The sequence below is a fragment of the Myotis daubentonii genome, chromosome 3 (genome assembly GCF_963259705.1).
Source record: "Myotis daubentonii chromosome 3, mMyoDau2.1, whole genome shotgun sequence".
Lineage (NCBI taxonomy): Eukaryota > Metazoa > Chordata > Mammalia > Chiroptera > Vespertilionidae > Myotis > Myotis daubentonii.
Window position 1 is genome coordinate 50,704,328 of NC_081842.1, and position 18,312 is coordinate 50,722,639.

General features: G+C 39.5%; 1 protein-coding gene across 4 annotated transcripts in view; it reads right to left on the bottom strand.

Moving 5' to 3' along the window:
* FGF12 (fibroblast growth factor 12) overlaps window positions 1–18,312 on the bottom strand; it is a 538,919-nt gene that overhangs the window by 391,123 nt on the left and 129,484 nt on the right. Inside the window, exon 2 of one of the 4 annotated variants that reach the window (XM_059687392.1) lies at window positions 18,094–18,281. The exons of the other annotated variants lie outside the window; for them this stretch is intronic. The gene's annotated coding sequence lies outside the window, so the exon portion shown is untranslated. The remainder of the gene's footprint in view (window positions 1–18,093; window positions 18,282–18,312) is intronic. 4 annotated transcript variants of the gene reach the window in all.

The window sequence follows — 18,312 nt, forward strand, 5'->3', positions numbered from 1 at the left end:
AGGGATGTGGTACTTTGTAAGGAAATAGTTTAGCCCTCTTTACGGTGCTTATTATACATACAGATACATTCACAAGTACACATATGTGCATATCTTTGTGCCTCTGCAGAACACTCTGCCATGTACCAAGCAAGAGCTTCGTGTAGAATTTTCAAAATTCCTCTTTGTGCACTTCCTTTCTATCTTTTTTTCCTTCCTTAAACACATAAAAAGGAATCTACTTATATTATTCCACTTTTATTCTTTCCTAAACCTATTGAGTGATGCCTTCTGCCCATACATCTCACTGATGTTCTCCTTATAAAATCACCATATACTAACTAGACTATTCTAGTTTCGAGCACATTTTGTCCTAATTATACAGAAAACTGTAATTATATGTATTAAAATTATTAATCACTCTCTATTTCACAAAACTCTTCCTCCTTATTTCTAGAACGAGTTTTTTTACTTCTCTATTTAACTTCACAGTTTTTCTGTCTGGCCATCACCCAGTACTACTGTTTCCAGGGTTGCAGCTTCTAATCCTTTCATTCTCTTTACTTTTCTCGGGCATCCCTCTACAGATGTCTTAGTCTGCTGACGACTGCTAACCAGACTCCTCCATAGTTTTAGTTGCATATTTCCAGGCTTTCCTGGAAAGCTTTACCTAAATGACCCACAGGCACTTATGAAACAGCAAATCTGGATACATCCCTTTCCCAAAAAACCTATTGAGTTGCACATTTTAGTAAAAGATTCCATCATTTATACAGTTTCCAAATAATAAAACCTATAAACCATCCAAGACTCCGCTTGCTAACTCACCTCCCATCAGTCAGAGGCTAGTAGAGATATTATTTCTTTAACATCTCTTACATCCATCCACTTTGTTCCTATCTTCTTTCAGGCCCTCATCACTTCTTGCCTGACTACTGTAACATTATTATGAAAGACAATCCAACTGTCAACTATCTTCAATTTACCCTCCGCACTGCTAAAATAATCACCCCAAAACTCAAATCCCTGAAGGATTTTGCTCTTCAGAAACTTTTCAGAGCATTCAAGATGAAGTCAACAACTTAAGCTCCCCCCAAAAACCCTAAATAATTTGCCTCATCTTCCTCTATCTCTGTCCATGAACTTAACACCATTCATATCCTTGAGGCACAAAGTTTCATGTGTGTGTATCTTTGCACATGTTTTTCCCCTTGCTTGGACACCCTGCCTTCTTTCATATCCCAGTGAATACATGTATGCAAGATTAAAAAATTGGGTCCAGAATGACCTCCAGCAAAACCCTTCCTTAAATAGGTTAGGGCTCATCTATGTATATTTCTTAGCATAGAACTTTCACATAGCAAACTTTCATTTGTTTAATTTATAACCTTTATGTCTGATAGAGTTATGGGAAAAAAAAAGTATTTGTTGAAAATTCAGCCAAATAATCATACAAACAATTGCAACTATGATTGGTGCCTAAAAGGAAAGTTCATGATGCTATAGTGTCTAAAGTAGGAGATGAGGATTGATCTAGTTGGAAGAATCAAGAAAAGCTGAAGAATTTGTCATCTCATGCCTTGTATCACAATTAGTTGGGCATATCTTTTTTATACATTTCCTCACCTCAAACACACACACACATGCACAGTTTATTCCTTTTTATGGCAAGTATGAAATGTATTCATACTATTAGTAACAGTAATAATAATACTATTATTACCACCTGCCTCTATACACAGACTCTGCTCAGAACATAAGAAATGGTCTCCAAATACCTGCTGGATTAAATCAAAAGTTTCACCCAGTGTCTTAGAATAGTTACATGGTTTTATTTTTTTCAAGATTGAATTAACCATATAGTTCATCTGAAGATAAGGGCTTAATCAAATGTATTGTAACCTAATATGGCAATCCTATGTAGTAAAAGGGTAATATGCAAATTAACCCTAAGAGCAAAATGACTGGGAATGACTGGTCACTATGACACACACTGGCCACCAGGGGGCAGACGCTCAATGCAGGAGCTGCCCCTTGGTGGTCAGTGCGCTCCCACAGGGGGAGTTCTGCTCAGCCACAAGCCAGGCTGCCAGCTGCCAGCAAAGCGGTGGTGGTGGGAGTCTCTTCCACCTCCACAGCAGCACTAAGGATGTCCGACTGCAGCTTAGGCCTGCTCCCCACTGGCAAGTGGATATCCCCTGAGGGCTCCCGGGCTGCCAGAGGGATGTCTGACTGCCAGCTTAGGCCCAAACCCCTGGGGAGTGGGCCTAAGCCAGCAGGGGGACATCCCCCGAGGGGTTCCAGACTGCGAGAGGGCACAGGCCGGGCTGAGATACCCCCCTGAGTGCACAAATTTTTGTGCACCGGGCCTCTAGTTATATATAAAAGCAACATGTATTGTGCATTCTCTTTCCTAAAAATCAATGACACACCTTCCAGATGGTGTCAGGAATGAGAAATATAAAGGAGTTCTTGAAACGAGTGAAAAGAAACTCAAGCTAAGAGAAAATAAGTGTTTTGAACCCTTTAGTTGACTAGTCTAACATAATATTCTTGGAAGACCAACAGGCAAAGACCTGGATAAAGAAATTTCTAGAGCACCAATCTGAAAGGCCTCCTACTCCCTGAATTTGCAATTGTTTCCATTTCTGATTGGATAGGTTAATTGACATTGTTTTCAAATGGATGGTCCAAAATGATCTGGTTTCTACAGCTTTAAGCAAGTGAACACTGAATGTATCTGATCCAGTGGATATGCAAGTCACTGGATAATGCTTCTAGGAGCTAGCACTGAATAACCCTCTACAGTATCCTGGGCTTGTGTAAATTTTCCATTTGGATTCAAATGTTATTAACATTTTAGATCTATGTTATCTTTTGATACAATGCCTCTCACTTGGAAAAATTCAGTGGTTAAGACTTGTGCTTTCAAATCAAACCGGACCTGGTTTTAACTTCTCAACCCTGACATTTAAGTGATTCACTTCTCCAAACTTTTTTTCTTGCCTGCACACTAGTGTGAGTATTAAAATGATTGTTGCCACAATTAAATGAAGTAGAATATCTTAGTATAGTGCCTGCCAGAGAGCAAGTGCTCAATAAATGATGGTAATGATCATGGAGGTGGTGGGGATTGTATTGACATTGATAACTCTGGAATAGTCTTCCATTAATAATCTTTTTCTTATTTAAAAATATGTCCAGCAACGTCAATCATCTGTTATTTAAGGTTATTTTTATAACTACTCTACAACATCTGTCTAAATAAGAACTATTTTTGCTTGAGGAAAGAATCAAAGAAAATTGGACTTATAGTAGAACAATTTTGAAGATTTTTATTTCATCAAAACTCTGTAAGAAGAGACTGCTAATGGATAAGGGGTTTCTTTGGGGGCTGATAAAAATGTTCTAGATAGACAGTGATGATTCTTGCATAGCCTTGTGAGTGTATACACACACACACACACACACACACACACACACACACACAAAAACAACAACCCCTAAACCAGGGGTCCTCAAACTATGGCCCATGGGCCACATGCAGCCCGCCCAAAACATTTATCCGGCCTGCTGGGTGTTTTTGCCGCCACTGCCTGTCCTGCTTAGCAGCCAACTCGTCCCGGGCCCGCAGTGCGCATGTGTGGAATGTCTGAGGGACAGTGAACTGGCCCCCTGTTTAAAAAGTTTGAGGACCTCTGCCTAAACTATACACCTTAAAGGGGTGGAATTTTACGATATTTGAATTCAATCTAAAATTTAAAAAACTCTATAAGAAAAATATGTGGGCCTTTTGTACAACTACAAAATTGCTTGAAATGTTTGAGACTTCAGAGCCATACATTCCTAAGTCAAATCCCAATGTTACTAGTTACCAGCTATGTGTGTCCATGGACAAGTTCTCAACTTCTTTGAGTTTCATTTTCCTCATTTGTAAAGCGAGACTAATAAACTGCCTTGCAGAGTTGTGGTAACACAATATAAGGGGCTAGAAGAAGAAAATGCTTAATGCCGAGTTTAGCACTTATAGACTCCCCACAACAAATTCCTTGTCTCTTTTCCCCAGGATTTGAAATCTGCTTAACAAGGACTAGTGTATGTTTAAATGATGGCTTTAAAAATTAAATCATAACATGGTATAAATCACCTACTGACCATTCCTGTATTTAAAATGTATAATCTATAAATGCAAAAAACAAATACCTTTTTTACCATTGTTGGTTTGACTTTAATCCAAGGCATCACTTAGACACTCAGCATTCGGGCTCCATTCTGGATAAGTAAGCCAAGATCACACCTTTTCCATTTTAGTAGTTAATAGGTTTAACTATAAAAAAAGTCCAACATCAAAGGTGAAAAAACAGCATGCATCAGGATTTCAATTATATTTGAAAAAGAGATACATGGGGGGGTCGGTGGGGAGAATGAAGGCATGTGCACAAAAATATGACAGTGGCTATTACTCAGTGAACATGGTGGCTACTGGCGTCTGGGGGGGGGGGGAGGCAGGACAGTCCAGTGTGTTCAGAGGATGATCTCTGGAACTGGACTTGTTGGGCTTCCCTTCTGCTCTACCACTGACGGCCAAGGGCGCCTTTGGCGTGTCACAAGCCTCTCCAGACATCACTTTCTATTTAAATAAAATGGGGACAATAATAAGTCACACAGTAAAGCTTAACTGAGGTCATGTATATAAAGCACCACAAGGTACAGTGCCTGTGAAAATTAAACACTCCACAGATGTTATCATCAATTTGTATTTCTGGATTTTTTTAATTTTCCAAAATTAATGTTGAATACTTTTAAAATCAGAAATAAATATTTCTTTTCTTTTTACTATAAGCATATTTTTAAATTAAGAATGCTAAATATTCAAACTACAACTCTTGAGGTTACAGCATCAAAAAATACTTCTTCCATCTGGCCAGCATGGCTTAGTGGTTGAGCATTGACCTATGAACCAGGAGGTCATGGTTACATTCCAGGTCAAGGTACATGTCCTAGTTGTGGGCTCGTGGGCTCAATCCCCAGTGGGGGGCATGCAGGAGGAAGCTGATCAGTGATTCTCTCTCATCATTGATGTTTCTGTCTCTCTCTCCCTCTCCCTTCCTTTCTGAAATCAATAAAAACTATTTTTAAAAAGTACTTCTTCCATAGCCTACTATATGAGCTTCATGCTTGGATTCAGTAAACATGCTGTTATTATTCTCAGTACTTCTAATATCAAATGTTGAAATTTTCTAAAAAAGCATAAGCTATGAATTGGATGAAATTTTCTGATTTCCTACACAGACTTACAAGGATTGCAATATGACTTCTAGGAAGTGGATTTAGTAATATTCCCAAGGAAGCTACCAGGTAGTCTTTTTGAAAAGTATACCAATTTAGCCCTGACTGGTTTGGCTCAGTGGACAGAGCATCAGCCTATGGACTGAAGGGTCCCGGGTTCAATTCCAGTCAAGGGCATGTACCTTGGTTGCGGGCACATCCCCAGTAGGGGGTGTGCAGGAGGCAGTTGATCAATGTTTCTCTCTCATTGATGTTTCTAGCTCTCTATCCCTCTCCATTCCTCTGTAAAAAAAAAAAGAGAGAGAGAAAAGTATACCAATTTACAATTTTATTAGATGTGCCTATCTTTGCTTCCAGACCCTTTAAGTGATATTTTTAAAATAAAAATAAAATGCACTTTCATTTTTGGGGTCCCTGCATTAATTACAAACTCAGGGAAAGGGAGAGACCAACTATCCAGATATGCAAAGAAAATAAAATGAGATGCATACAATTTTCTAATTCCCAAACTTTTACTGCCTCTTTCCAACAGCAGAGTTTAAAACTTACTAGGACACACACACACACACACACACACACACACACACACGATAACATATTGGATTTTCAAATAATTTTCCTAGCCTAATTAAAATCTATTTATTTCTTAGGGAATATGATAAAAAATGAAGTCTATTACTGTTTCTTGTGGGATTTTTGCTTATTTATTTATTCTTCCAGAAAGCAATGTTTGCATTTTCAAAGTAAAGTCATCTGGGGACACCAAATCCTGACCATATTTATATAATATGACACTTTGCAAGCTGCAAACACAATCTCATATTGCTTTCTCTAACCCTATTTCTCCCACACACCTTCACAAGGGAACAAACGCTGAATGTAAATATCTATCCCTGAAAGGCATTTCATCTGACATCACTATTTTCTGCAAAGAAAAATATCCCAGGGTTAGTGGTTGTTTGGGGGAAATAAATTTAAAGTGGAGTATGCTCAGGAATACAAACTAATTTTGATAAAACATTGTTGAATATTTCACTACCTTCTTTAATCCCTATAATACAGCCTAGCGAAGACTTTCCAGCATCTTTCATGAGACATTCAAGAGCCAGCACAGTCTTTATCTAGCTTTCTGACTATACCTTCTACAATATTACATCACTCATCATTACTTTAGGCCCACAGTTCCATATCTGAAACACTTGGGAAAAGGAATTTATTGCAATTCAGGTTTAGGGGCACAAGATGGCATTTTTAAAGTAATACAGTAAATGAATAAAATATTAGCACAGGCTGTATACTGGGGCAGCACCTGTAATAAAAAAAAATGATATTTCTGTATTGAAATCTACAAATATTCTCATAAGGGGAATAAATGAAGATTATAAACAGCCTCATGTAAATCCATGTCAGGTTGTGCTAAAAAATAAGTTTGCTACAAACTTAAGAAAAAAAACCCAAAAAATTGTTTTCAGAGCTTCTTGGATTTAGAAATTATGGATAATGGATTATGAGCCTATACTTGCTTTACTTGGACATAGACTTTTGAACTTTTGAGACTTTGTTCATTTTCTTTCCTTAGCCCAGAGTGTTCACTTCATCTCTTCTAGTTTAATAAACTCTAAAAGGGCCAATCCAAATGTCGGCCCCTCCGCAAGGCGGAAAGTCAGCACATCTGTCAGCACATTGTCAGCATGTCTCTCTCTACCTCTAAAGTAGAAACTCCTTAAGGAACAGCCCTGCATTTGCTTTGTCATACGAACTGTGACTCCTGGCAGGGCATTTTCCTCAAAAAAGGAAATTGATTGAATGAAGTGAGCCTACTGAAATGAAGAATATTGACAACACAAACCAAAGCACTCAGTATCGTAGCTCCACTCCTCTTTACAAAGTGGTTTTTTACAACGTGACAGTTTTTTTAAACTAGTTTTACTTCAGGGTCTCTCTTTTCTGCTCCCATACTTTTAAGCAATGCTAAGAAGAACTATAAGCAGTATAGCTGCTAGCTTTCCATTCCAGTTCAGCACTGGAGCAGACTTCAAAGAGACCACTTTTAAGTGAGTGTAGCACTCAGGAAAGGTGGGACAAAGAAGCAAGTTTCTTGTAGATTGCACTCTTTATTCTTTTCTAATTGCTTAATCATATTTGCATTATTTCTAGGAGCCGGTTTTAAGTTCTTTAGGGGATTAGAAATGTATCTTCTTTTTTGTATTCTTTGCAGTGCTCTTGGAAGACAATTAAGTGTTGCTGAATGAATTAATATGACTGAATAATAATAATAACGAATAAGGAAAGTTATTTTTAATTAAATATTTAGGTGAATGGAAGACCCTGACTCACTGCAAAGGTCCACATGCCCCAAGGCAGATGATGTCTGGCCTGGTGCATTCTAAGACTTTTGCTGAGTGGACTCAGACCCAGTACTGGCACTGAGTTTGAATTTGTATCACCCTGGTAAACACCACTCACCCCTACCTGTGGCTCACTGAGAACCTGCCTCGCACAACTCATGTACCACCAGAAGCTCTTTTCAGTGACTAAGCCTTATGAGCAGCCAACAGGCAGAAGTGGACTCAGGGTACCTTGGCCTTTCTTAACTCAAGAAAAAACCAGGCCTAGTTCTAGTGGAAGCTGGGCTCCATGTGCAGTTTGGCCTCTCCCCCACACACCCAGCCCAGCAGAGAAAGTCACCAACCACGGATCACGTTGTAGCTCCTAACAGGTAGCCCAGCGCCTGTCACAGGCAGTGTCTGATGTTGGTATGTACCTGAGACCCTCCCAAAAGGCCCCAGAACCAACACACCTAGTAGCTGACTTGAGACTACATCAGAGCACAATTAAATTGGTTCTACAATTAAGAATATTCAAGCCGAAACCGGTTTGGCTCAGTGGATAGAGCGTCGGCCTGCGGACCGAAAGGTCCCGGGTTTGATTCCGGTCAATGGCATGTACCTGGGTTGCGGGCACATCCCCAGTAGGAGATGTGCAGGAGGCAGGTGATCGATGTTTCTCTCTCATCGATGTTTCTGGCTCTCTATTTCTCTCCCTTCCTCTCTGTAAAAAATCAATAAAATATATTAAAAAAAATATTCAAATTTATAGAGATTTCAGATGTTACACAGTCCAATTCTTTCATTGTACAAAGGAAAAAACAACAATAAAAAACAAACAACTGAGAGCCAGAGAAGGGAAATGAATCACTCAAGATAATTTACAACTAATAATATAGTGACTCAACTTGGAGCAGACTTCAGACCTTTCATTTCTATATCCCTTTCCAAAGGGGCTTGCTTCATTTCCTTCTATTTGTTTACCAACTGTGTGGCCATCACTTGTATTTTCAATGCTACTAATACGTCTCATTTGCCATACCTAGGATACAGGTCAACTGATTCATCAAAGTATGCATTAGTCAGATTCTGAGCATTATTAATTCCAATGATAGCTATTCTCTAATAATGTCACCATTCTGCGTTAGAAGAAGACAGATTGAAAGACAGGCGTGTGTTTATTCAGCTGTACTTACACCCCTCCAAACACATGCACTGATATTCTTACTCATCAATAACAACAAACTGTTTTTTAAAAAAATTGGCACTGTAACCCTAGCCAGTTTGGCTCAGTGGATAGAGCATTGGCCCATGGACTGAAGGGTCCCGGGTTCGATTCCGATCAAGGGCATGTACCTTGGTTGCAGGTTCCCTGGCTCTGGTCTGGGTATGTGAAGGAGGCAACCAATCGATGTGCCTCTCTCACATTGATGTTTCTCTCTGTCCCTCCCTCTCCTTTCCACTCTCTCTAAAAATCAATGGGAAAATATCCTCGGGTGAGGATTAACAAAAGAAAATTTAAAATGAATTAAAAAACTGGCACTATTAACCTAAATATTGGAAAGGAAAACTAATTCCCATACCTGATGTACAATATGTCCCTATGGCAATAACTCATTAAAATACAACTACCACTCTTGAAACTTGGAAAAAAAGTTCACTTGGTTTGTTTTCATGAAAAAAAGCCTTTCATAGATCTTTATGTTATGTTCTTACTATAAACTACCACTGTTTTTCTTATTAGACATTAAAGTGGATATTTTAGGTTACACTTCCTTACACCATACCATGCAAGCCAATGACACTAACAGCTGGCCAGGCTAGGAAACCTAGACTTTTATTATATCAAAGCCCTTTAAAGATTTTAATTCAAGGTTTGCTGTAATCAAGTATGTATTTCAAAAGGGTGACTCTGGTACCAGTATTAAGATGGAGGAGACCGAGTTATTCTGACATTAAATTGTCAGAAGGAAACTAGGACAAATGCAGTGGAGATAGAGATAAGGGGACAGGTTGAGGTACTGAGGATGTGCAGTTGGTAGAACTTTGTAACTGATTGCATACGAGACTGAAAGAGAGGAAGAAGCAGTGATGTCCAAATTCCTGGCAGTATGCTAAATAGCAAAGGAGCTCAACTCAAAAAGGAGACAGGTGTAGACAATTTTTCTTATTTTAATAATAGAATAATGGCCATTCTCGGTAGAATATGTGAAGTGCCATCTATGAGAAACAAAAGGGAGTAAAATCACATTTGCAAATAGAAAAAAGGAAATGGAGCATAGCATGGTGTCTTGGCTAGGCCACAAGAAAGGGAAAGGGCTTGATTTCAAAAGAACAAATAGTCAAACACAACTAAAGCATCATGTCAGAAAGGTAGCTTAGAGCTCACAGGGAAGGATTCCCAATACACACCTAAAAGGTTCAGAGTTAATTCAAGAAAACCAGTTGTCAGTGAAGGCTTTACAATGGATTTAATAAAATAAAAAATGCACATTAAACTATTTCAAATATGTTAAAGAACACAAACCTCTTTTTGTTTCTTTCTTTTAAGAAAAAAGCAAAATTTATAGCTCCACTGATTTTAGTTTCCTTTCCCTAGAGTACATGTGACTGTGAGCTTTAGAGTTAGCTAGGACAGGAGCCCTAACAGCTGAGAATGGACCATATATACCATCCTATATAATAAAAGGCCAGTGATCATAATGGCGTAACAACTGGAATGACCGATCAACCAGTTGCTATGAGGTGCATTTACCACCTTTCGGTCCCTCCCCCCAGCCCGCAGGTTCTGATCACTGGTTGGCCAAAGGGGAACCAGGGTGGGTGGAGGCAGCAGGGTAGGACTGGGACTGGTGAGCGGGAAGAATGCCAACTTCTTGGTCGCTCCCCCTGGCCTGCAGGCTCAGATCAACAGGAACCAGGGTGGGTGGACTTGGTTGGGCGAGACTGGGGACTAGTGAGCAGGCGGAAGATGGTCCTGATCACAGGCTAGGGCCTAGGGACCCTACCCATGTACGATTTCATGTGCTGGGCCTCTAGTATTAAATGAAAACATAATGTATAAAATTCTAGAACTTCTGCTTCAAATCATGGCAAAGTACCTGTGACAAAGCTTACTTCTTTGACATAAACAACTCACATGTTCAGCAGTTGCTCATACAATGATGACTTTGCATGCCAATCCTATCTTCCTCCTAGCTTAGTTCCAGCTGTTGCCAATGGTCTGACACTGGAGACTGAGGAGAACCAGGTTAATTTAATTTATTATTGCTTCCTAAAGAGTAAAAATGAAGCTAAACCCCAAGAAGAAAAATGGCAATGTTTAAGGATGGCATTTTTTTAACAGTTTTTTTAAATTTAAGTATAATTTGTATACAATATTTTATTGGTTATATTACATTCAGGTGTACAATATGGTGGTTCAACATTTTAATACCTTACAATGCGACCACCCCACTAATTCTGGTAATCATCTGTCACTGTGTAGACTTATAATATTGTTGACTGTATTGCCCTTCCTCTTTTCACCCATCCTCCAACCTCTCCCTTCTGGTAACCATCACTTTCGTCTCTGTTTCTATGAGTCTGTTTTTGTTTTGTTTTGTTTTTGTTTTAGATTCCACATATAAGTGAAAGCACACAGATGATGACATCTGATAGAAGCTGGCTAATTTAAATGCAAGTGTATATCATTAGTGTCTTGAAACAAACAGAGAAACTACATAATTGTTCAACATTTAACTGATATTATCAATAGATGAATGTAGTGATAGGTAGTTTGTCAATAGATATAGTGATCTGTAGTACACCTTAGTAGTTAAAGCACGGAGTTTGGAGCCAAACTGCCTGGATTGGAATCCTAACTTCTCTATGCCCCAGTTTCCTTATCTGAGAAAATAGGGATGATAAAAATACCTATATTATAGAATATTATAAGTATTAAATGAGGTAATACATCTCAAGTTTAAGAAACGTGTATAATAAGACATACACATTTTTTAGTAATAATGGATGATTACCACTTAGTGTGCCTACATTTTTTCAAAGTTCAAGTTTCCTGTATATCACAAAAAGAAATATTAGCTAGTTTAATAGGAAGGAGAGTTTTCTTAAGACAACAACTCTTTCTGGTTAGGATTATAGTTCCAAAGGCAATTAAGAATGTAGTTCTGAAGGAGATGAGAGGAGAGGTGAAAAGAAAGAATGGAGTTGTGTCTTAGTTCAGCTACTATAGCAAAATACCATAGACTGGGTAGTTTATAAGAACCAGAAATTCATTTCTCAGGCTTGTGGAGGCTGGGAAGTCCAAGATTAGGGGTCCAGCCTGGTTGAGTTCTGATGAAGGCCACTTCCTGGTTCATAGTTGGCACTACTCTCTGTGTCATCACAAAAGGGTCTAGGGACCTCTTTGGGCTCTCCTTTGTAAGGATGTTAATACTATTTATGAGGTTTGTGCTATTATTAACTGATTACCTCCTATTAACCTTAGGCATTGGGTTCTCAACATATGAATTTATGACACAAACATTCAGACCATAGCAGAACTGATACCATGTAATGTTCAACTAAATACCAGAGAGAAATGGGGTCAATGAGAAATTCCATGTGGTGGGTTGGCAAAAGTAATTTGTGAATATAAAGCTTTCCCATCTTCCCAATCTTCAACAAAATTTGGCCATGTTCTGAGTTTGAGGTGTCTAGGAGAAATACAGCTTCCCTAGAAAAATCACCAGAAAGATGAGGAATGAGGAATAAAAATTTCATCCATTTTAGTTTTCATCTCAAAAGGTAAAATGATTCCTAGGTTATATTTATATCTACTTTTAAAATATATTTAACATATTTACTATTCTTGATGACACCTGACACCATTTTCACCATTTTTGTATAGTAGATGATCACAAAGTTTTGAAGAAACTTTGAATGAATGAATATATGAGATTATGTGTCAGATAGATGAGATTTCCCCTTAAGGAACTCTTGGGAAAGACACAATCTCTATGTAACCTTAATGTCATTGGAATTTAGAGGATGCTTTATAATTATTTATAGGGTAGATGAATGGGTATACCATAGAAATAAGGACAATGGAACCAAGTCTAAAAACTAGACCATGTATATAGTCTTATAGCATCCTGAAGTTCAGGCTGCTCTAGTCCTTCCTGAAATGCATTTTCTAGGTCCACTTCAAGTATTCTAGGGAAGACTTTCCAACACAAGCCAGCAGTTGGAGTAGCAGGTGGTTTTTGATAGGTCAGACAATATACGATTGGAATGGAATTATTGTCTTACCTACTGTAAAAGTATTTTGAACAGAGCTTATCACATAGTAAATACTAAATACTAAACAAATGTTAATCACTGTTTATTAAATTTAGATATAGCAAGTTTGAAAAAAATTCTGTATAATTTAGGGGGGGGCGGGAAATCACTGTATGGCCTTAGGTGTATTTTGATGATATGAGAATTCCAACAAGTGAACTGGATGCACCCTTCAAATGCTTAGTGATCCTTCACCTACTATACAACCAAAAATGCCTCCAAATGACTACAATGGTAAAGTGACATGTCAATTTGAAGGTGCAAAGACAAATCCAGGAGAGTCTTGTATTTAAGGAATTCACATGCTGGTAGGGAGGAATACCAGCAAATATTAATTGAACTCTAAATGGAATAGCTCCTCTAATCTTTTTCCCAACATATGAAGTAGGCATTAATACTATCATCATTATATAAGTAAGGAAACTGATATACAGAATGCTTAAGGAACTTTCCCCAGATTATGCAAGTAGAACCAAACTGATGGAGGCTAGATTCAAATCCCAGCAGTCTGGCTCCAGATCTTACTCTTAGTCACTATTTCGTACTGTTTTTTCAGAGCTTCATGAAAAGTGTCTAGCACTGTGTGCAAGATGAATAGAAGATGAGAGATTATGGAGGTAGGGAGACCAGGTATTGAAATAGAAACAAGGACCAGAAATATACAATAATCATGGAGCTGGAGATTATGAAATAAATGAAGAAGACACTGGGAAAGAGGAGCTAATAAGACCTAGTGACCAACCGCCATTGGGAACCCAGAATATTGGAACAATCACTTTATATGCAAGAAATGTTGAAATTCCAACATCAGTATTGGGTGGATGACCCCCCAGATAGGGCCAGTGCTTTCATCTCTCTAAAGTCCTCAACACTGTCGACTGTCTTTCTGACCACCCCAAGTCTTTTAATCTCTAGATTTATCAGTCATAATTTTACATTATTTTTAAACTACATTTTTATTTATTTCAGAGAGAAAAAGAGAGGGAGAAAGAGATAGAAACATCGATGATGAGAGAGAAACATTGTTTGGCTGCCTCTTGCACGCCCCCTACTCAAGCCCACAACCCGGGTATGTGTCCTGACTTGGCATTGAACCATGACCTGGTTCATAGGTCAAAGCTCAACCACTGACCCACGTTGGCCAGACAGCCATAATTTTTCAAATAATATTTCCAAAGCAAGTCTCCTAGCTTCTGTCAAATAGGAACCTAGAATGATATTGAGCAATTTCAGAGACATATTCCGCATCTTCTTTCTGAAAGAAAAAATCACTTTATTAAAAACAAAATCTCTGAAAGTTTATTAGAAAAATCATCTCCAACAATTACCAGGAATGTCACAAGGTGGCAGCAAAGTATAGCATAAAATCAGTTTGAGCAGCAGTCTTGAGGGCACCTTTATGAAATATTCTCAGATTCAATATTTTGTTGTTGTTTTTTGGTGTTTTTTTAAAAAATATATTTTATTGATTTTTTACAGAGAGGAAGAGAGAGGGATAGAGAGTTAGAAACATCGATGGGAGAGAAACATCGATCAGCTGCCTCCTGCACACCCCCTACTGGGGATGTGCCTGCAGCCAAGGTACATGCCCTTGACCGGAATCGAACCTGGGACCTTTGAGTCCACAGGCCGACACTCTAACCACTGAGCCAAACCAGTTAGGGCAGATTCCAATATTTTGTATATATACCGTACACACTCATTTATACCAGCTATATAATTGTCATCTCCACATATCACTTCACAGTTTACAAACCTCCCACAAATACTACCTCTTATCTTATCCTCACTGCCCCTATGTGAAATCCATGAGGATCATGACTTTTGCAGAGAAAACCAAGCAGTTTTACTGCAGGTACCAGAAGTGGCTCAGAGGCTCAAAGTTAAGGCAAAGCTCAAAACTTTGTCCCTGTTTCTAGTAAGAAGTGCTCCATGGGAAAGAGAACATGAATGGGGATACTGTACTTTCAACTTCAGAAGGGGAAAAATCTAAGGTAATTGATAGAACTGGTAAAACTTTAGAAGAAGAAAAGGTAAAAAAGAAGAAAGAAAAAAGAAAGAAAGAGAAAAAGGGCTTTTATTATTTTATAAAAACAATGACTAAAATATTTCACCAAGACAATTATAAAAAGTAAAACCTGAAAAAAGTATGCCCAAGGGAAAAAAAACACGTATTTATCTTCCAAATGATACTTGTATTCATTTCCTAGGGCTGCTATAACAAACTACCGCTAACTGGGTGGCTTAAAACAACAGTAGTAGAGGCCAAGTCCCAGATCAAGGTGCCTGCAAGGGCTCTAGGGAGAACCTTCCCTTGTCTCTTCAGCTTCTGCTGGTTCTGGGCCTCCAATCCTTGCATCCTCATTCACGTGACTTTTCTCTCTGTGTTTCTTATAAAGACACTTGTCAGCGGATTAAAGGCCTACCTGGATAATCTAGAATAACCTCATCTTGAGAATTACACCTGCAAAGACCTTTTGTCCAAACAAAGCCACATTCTCAGGTACCAGGGGTTGGGATTGGGGTATATCTTTTTGGGGTCCACCATTCACCCCACTGCAATGCTCTCATTACTTTAGTACTTGCACCTGCCCATGGGGAGCTCACAGACCTACCTATTATGGCCACAGGGCACTAACATCTCATTTCTCTTCCAGAGTCTGACACCATCTTGCTGTGCCACTTGTACTCTCTGCTTGGGTCAGTCTCCTCATCTGTCATATAAGAAAGCTAGACCAGCCAATGGTCACAAAGTCAAAGGCATGATGAGTCTGAGAGGAAATGAGGAACAGAGAAGGCTCCAGTCACTTGTCATATTATGGTGGAGCTGTCTTAGCTCCCTCTTTAGTTGTACATTTGTTTATTTTTACAATATCTACTTTGAGGCAGACCGTATTTGAGGTTCTGAACTGTAGAGGTGAGCAAGGCAGAATCCTCCTCTTAGGATCCCCCACAACCTGACAGGAGAGACAGACATGTAAGCGGACTACAGTCCAGGGTAAACATGCTAACGACAGGTCCTCTACATACATAAACAGCAGCCAGGGGGTCAACCCTGGATGTGTGTGTGGACAAAAGTGTGAGGAAAGCATCCCGTAGGGGACCCACATCAGCTGCTTCTTAAGGGGTGAATACATTTCATCATCTGAGCAAGATCCTTGAAAACAGTACATGCGGAGCAATCGAGAATGTCTGAAGATGCCAACATGTGAAACAGCAAGGGGGTAGGTGCCTATGGAATAAAGTATGCCAAAGGAAAAAAGGAAGAGTATCACCTGGAAAGATAACCATAATCACCGCTACCATGAACTGAACACTGGCTTTGAGCCAAGCACCATGCCAAGTGCCTTAGTGCCGTGGTCGGCAAACTGCAGCTTGCGAGCCACATGCGGCTCTTTGGCCCCTTGAGCGTGGTGGCTCTTCCTAAGCCTTAGGAGGACCCTAATTAAGTTAATAACAATGTACCTACCTATATAATTTCAGCTTAAAAAATTTGGCCCTCAAAAGAAATTTCAATCGTTGTACTGTTGATATTTGGCTCTGTTGACTAATGAGTTTGCCGACCACTGCCTTAGTGCATTATATATTATCACAACAGTGAGGAGAATGGCAGTGTAGGCTAAGCTGTACTGAGGTGACATGCGGCTCCCACATCTCACTTGCTTCATACAATGAATGCTTGTTTCTCACCCACACCATCTGTTGGGATTAGGTCATTCTCCAGGGTAGTCTTCTAAGTGTTAGCTCAGCATCTGTTCTACTTCATTCTTATGGCACCTACATATCAACACATGTTTTCACAATTCATCAAAAGAAAAAGGGGGCTGGAGAGTCCAGTACCAGTAACTGAATGCCTCCACACAGAAGTGACACCTCCCACATCTGCTTACATTTCTTTTGTTAAGCAGGTCATTTGGGCACAGGTAACTTGAAGGGAGAGAGAAATGTAATGTCTGGAATTAGAGGAGTAGCAGGTATTGGGGAACAAAAGTAAGGCTTAACACAGGCTAGCTACCCTTATTATGCTCATTTCACAGGTGGAGAAAGTGAGACACAGAGAAGTCATTCAAGGTCACACAGCTGGTAAGTGGCAAAACCAAGATTTGAACCCAGATCTGACTCCAGATCTGAAAGTTTTCTTGATTGAGAAATGTGTATGCCATACACATGAGCTTGAATTTATCCCATAGGGAAAAGGGAATTATTGGAAGGTTGTAATAGCGAGAATGGGAAATTATATTTGGATTTTAGAAAGATGTGTGTGAAAACAATGACTGGGGAGGGATAAGACCGAGGCTGTGAGGCCAGAACTATGAAAGTTTGCAGAAGGGACATGATAAGGCCCTACCCTGAGCAGTGCCTAGACTGAGGATTATGAGGAGGCAGCAGATCTAAAAGTAACTAAGAATTAGAGCACATGGGCTTAATAAGTAAGTGGATATAAAGGATGCTGACAAAGGAAGGAGGAACAGATTATGATGAACAGGGTCCTAGTTTGGGCAACGAGGATTGGAAGTGCCATTTACCAAGACAGGATGTCAGACAAGCCATCAGCTTGACTGCATTTGCTTTCATTTTCAATGGGGAGAGGGACATAGGTAGTTCAAATCTGAACTTACTGCATTTGAGTGGCCTGTGCAAATCCAAGGAGAGAGCTCCAGCAGACACTTCAGTACATGCATCTTACACATATTGAAACAAGATTAATTTATAGACACGTAGTTAGGGGAAAACATGCAAAGGTGATAGTCCAAATCATATGACTGATGAAGCGGCCAAGGAGAGAGAGAGAAATGACAGTGAAGGATGGAGCAGACTCTCTGAAATAGAGAGGTTTTAAATCTCCCTGAAGGTAGGGACTTCACACTAAAGTCAAAGTATTTTCCCAAGTATGCCTGACTAAGCTTGTGAAGCAGAAACACACCAGAGCGTTCACCATCTGGAAATAAGATTAAAACCCACTGCATTCACAGCAGTCATATTGTCTATATCGAGTAGGGTGCAGGTCCCCAAACTTCACAGGCCTTGAAATCAAGACACACACACACACACACACACACACACACACATTCTTTTTATCCTTTCATAAACTATTATATTAGTTTTGGCTTATTACCAAAAGAGTATATGTTTACTGTTAGCGATGGTAATGATATGTGTAAGAAAAAGAGAAAACCTGGTTGGAATGCCAGCACACGCCCTCTTAGTAACTCTTCGAGGCTGGAAGCTGGCTTTTTGGCTGCACCTGAGGAAGGCCAGGAAAGCAAATGAGGGGGCGTGGAAAGGGGCGGGGAGCAGACGCGAGTTCCTTTAGGGTTTCATGGTCCCAGCTTCTCCACAGGGTCCAAATCACTCTCCGCTTTCCTTTCCGCCATTGGAAAAAAAAAGGGGGGGG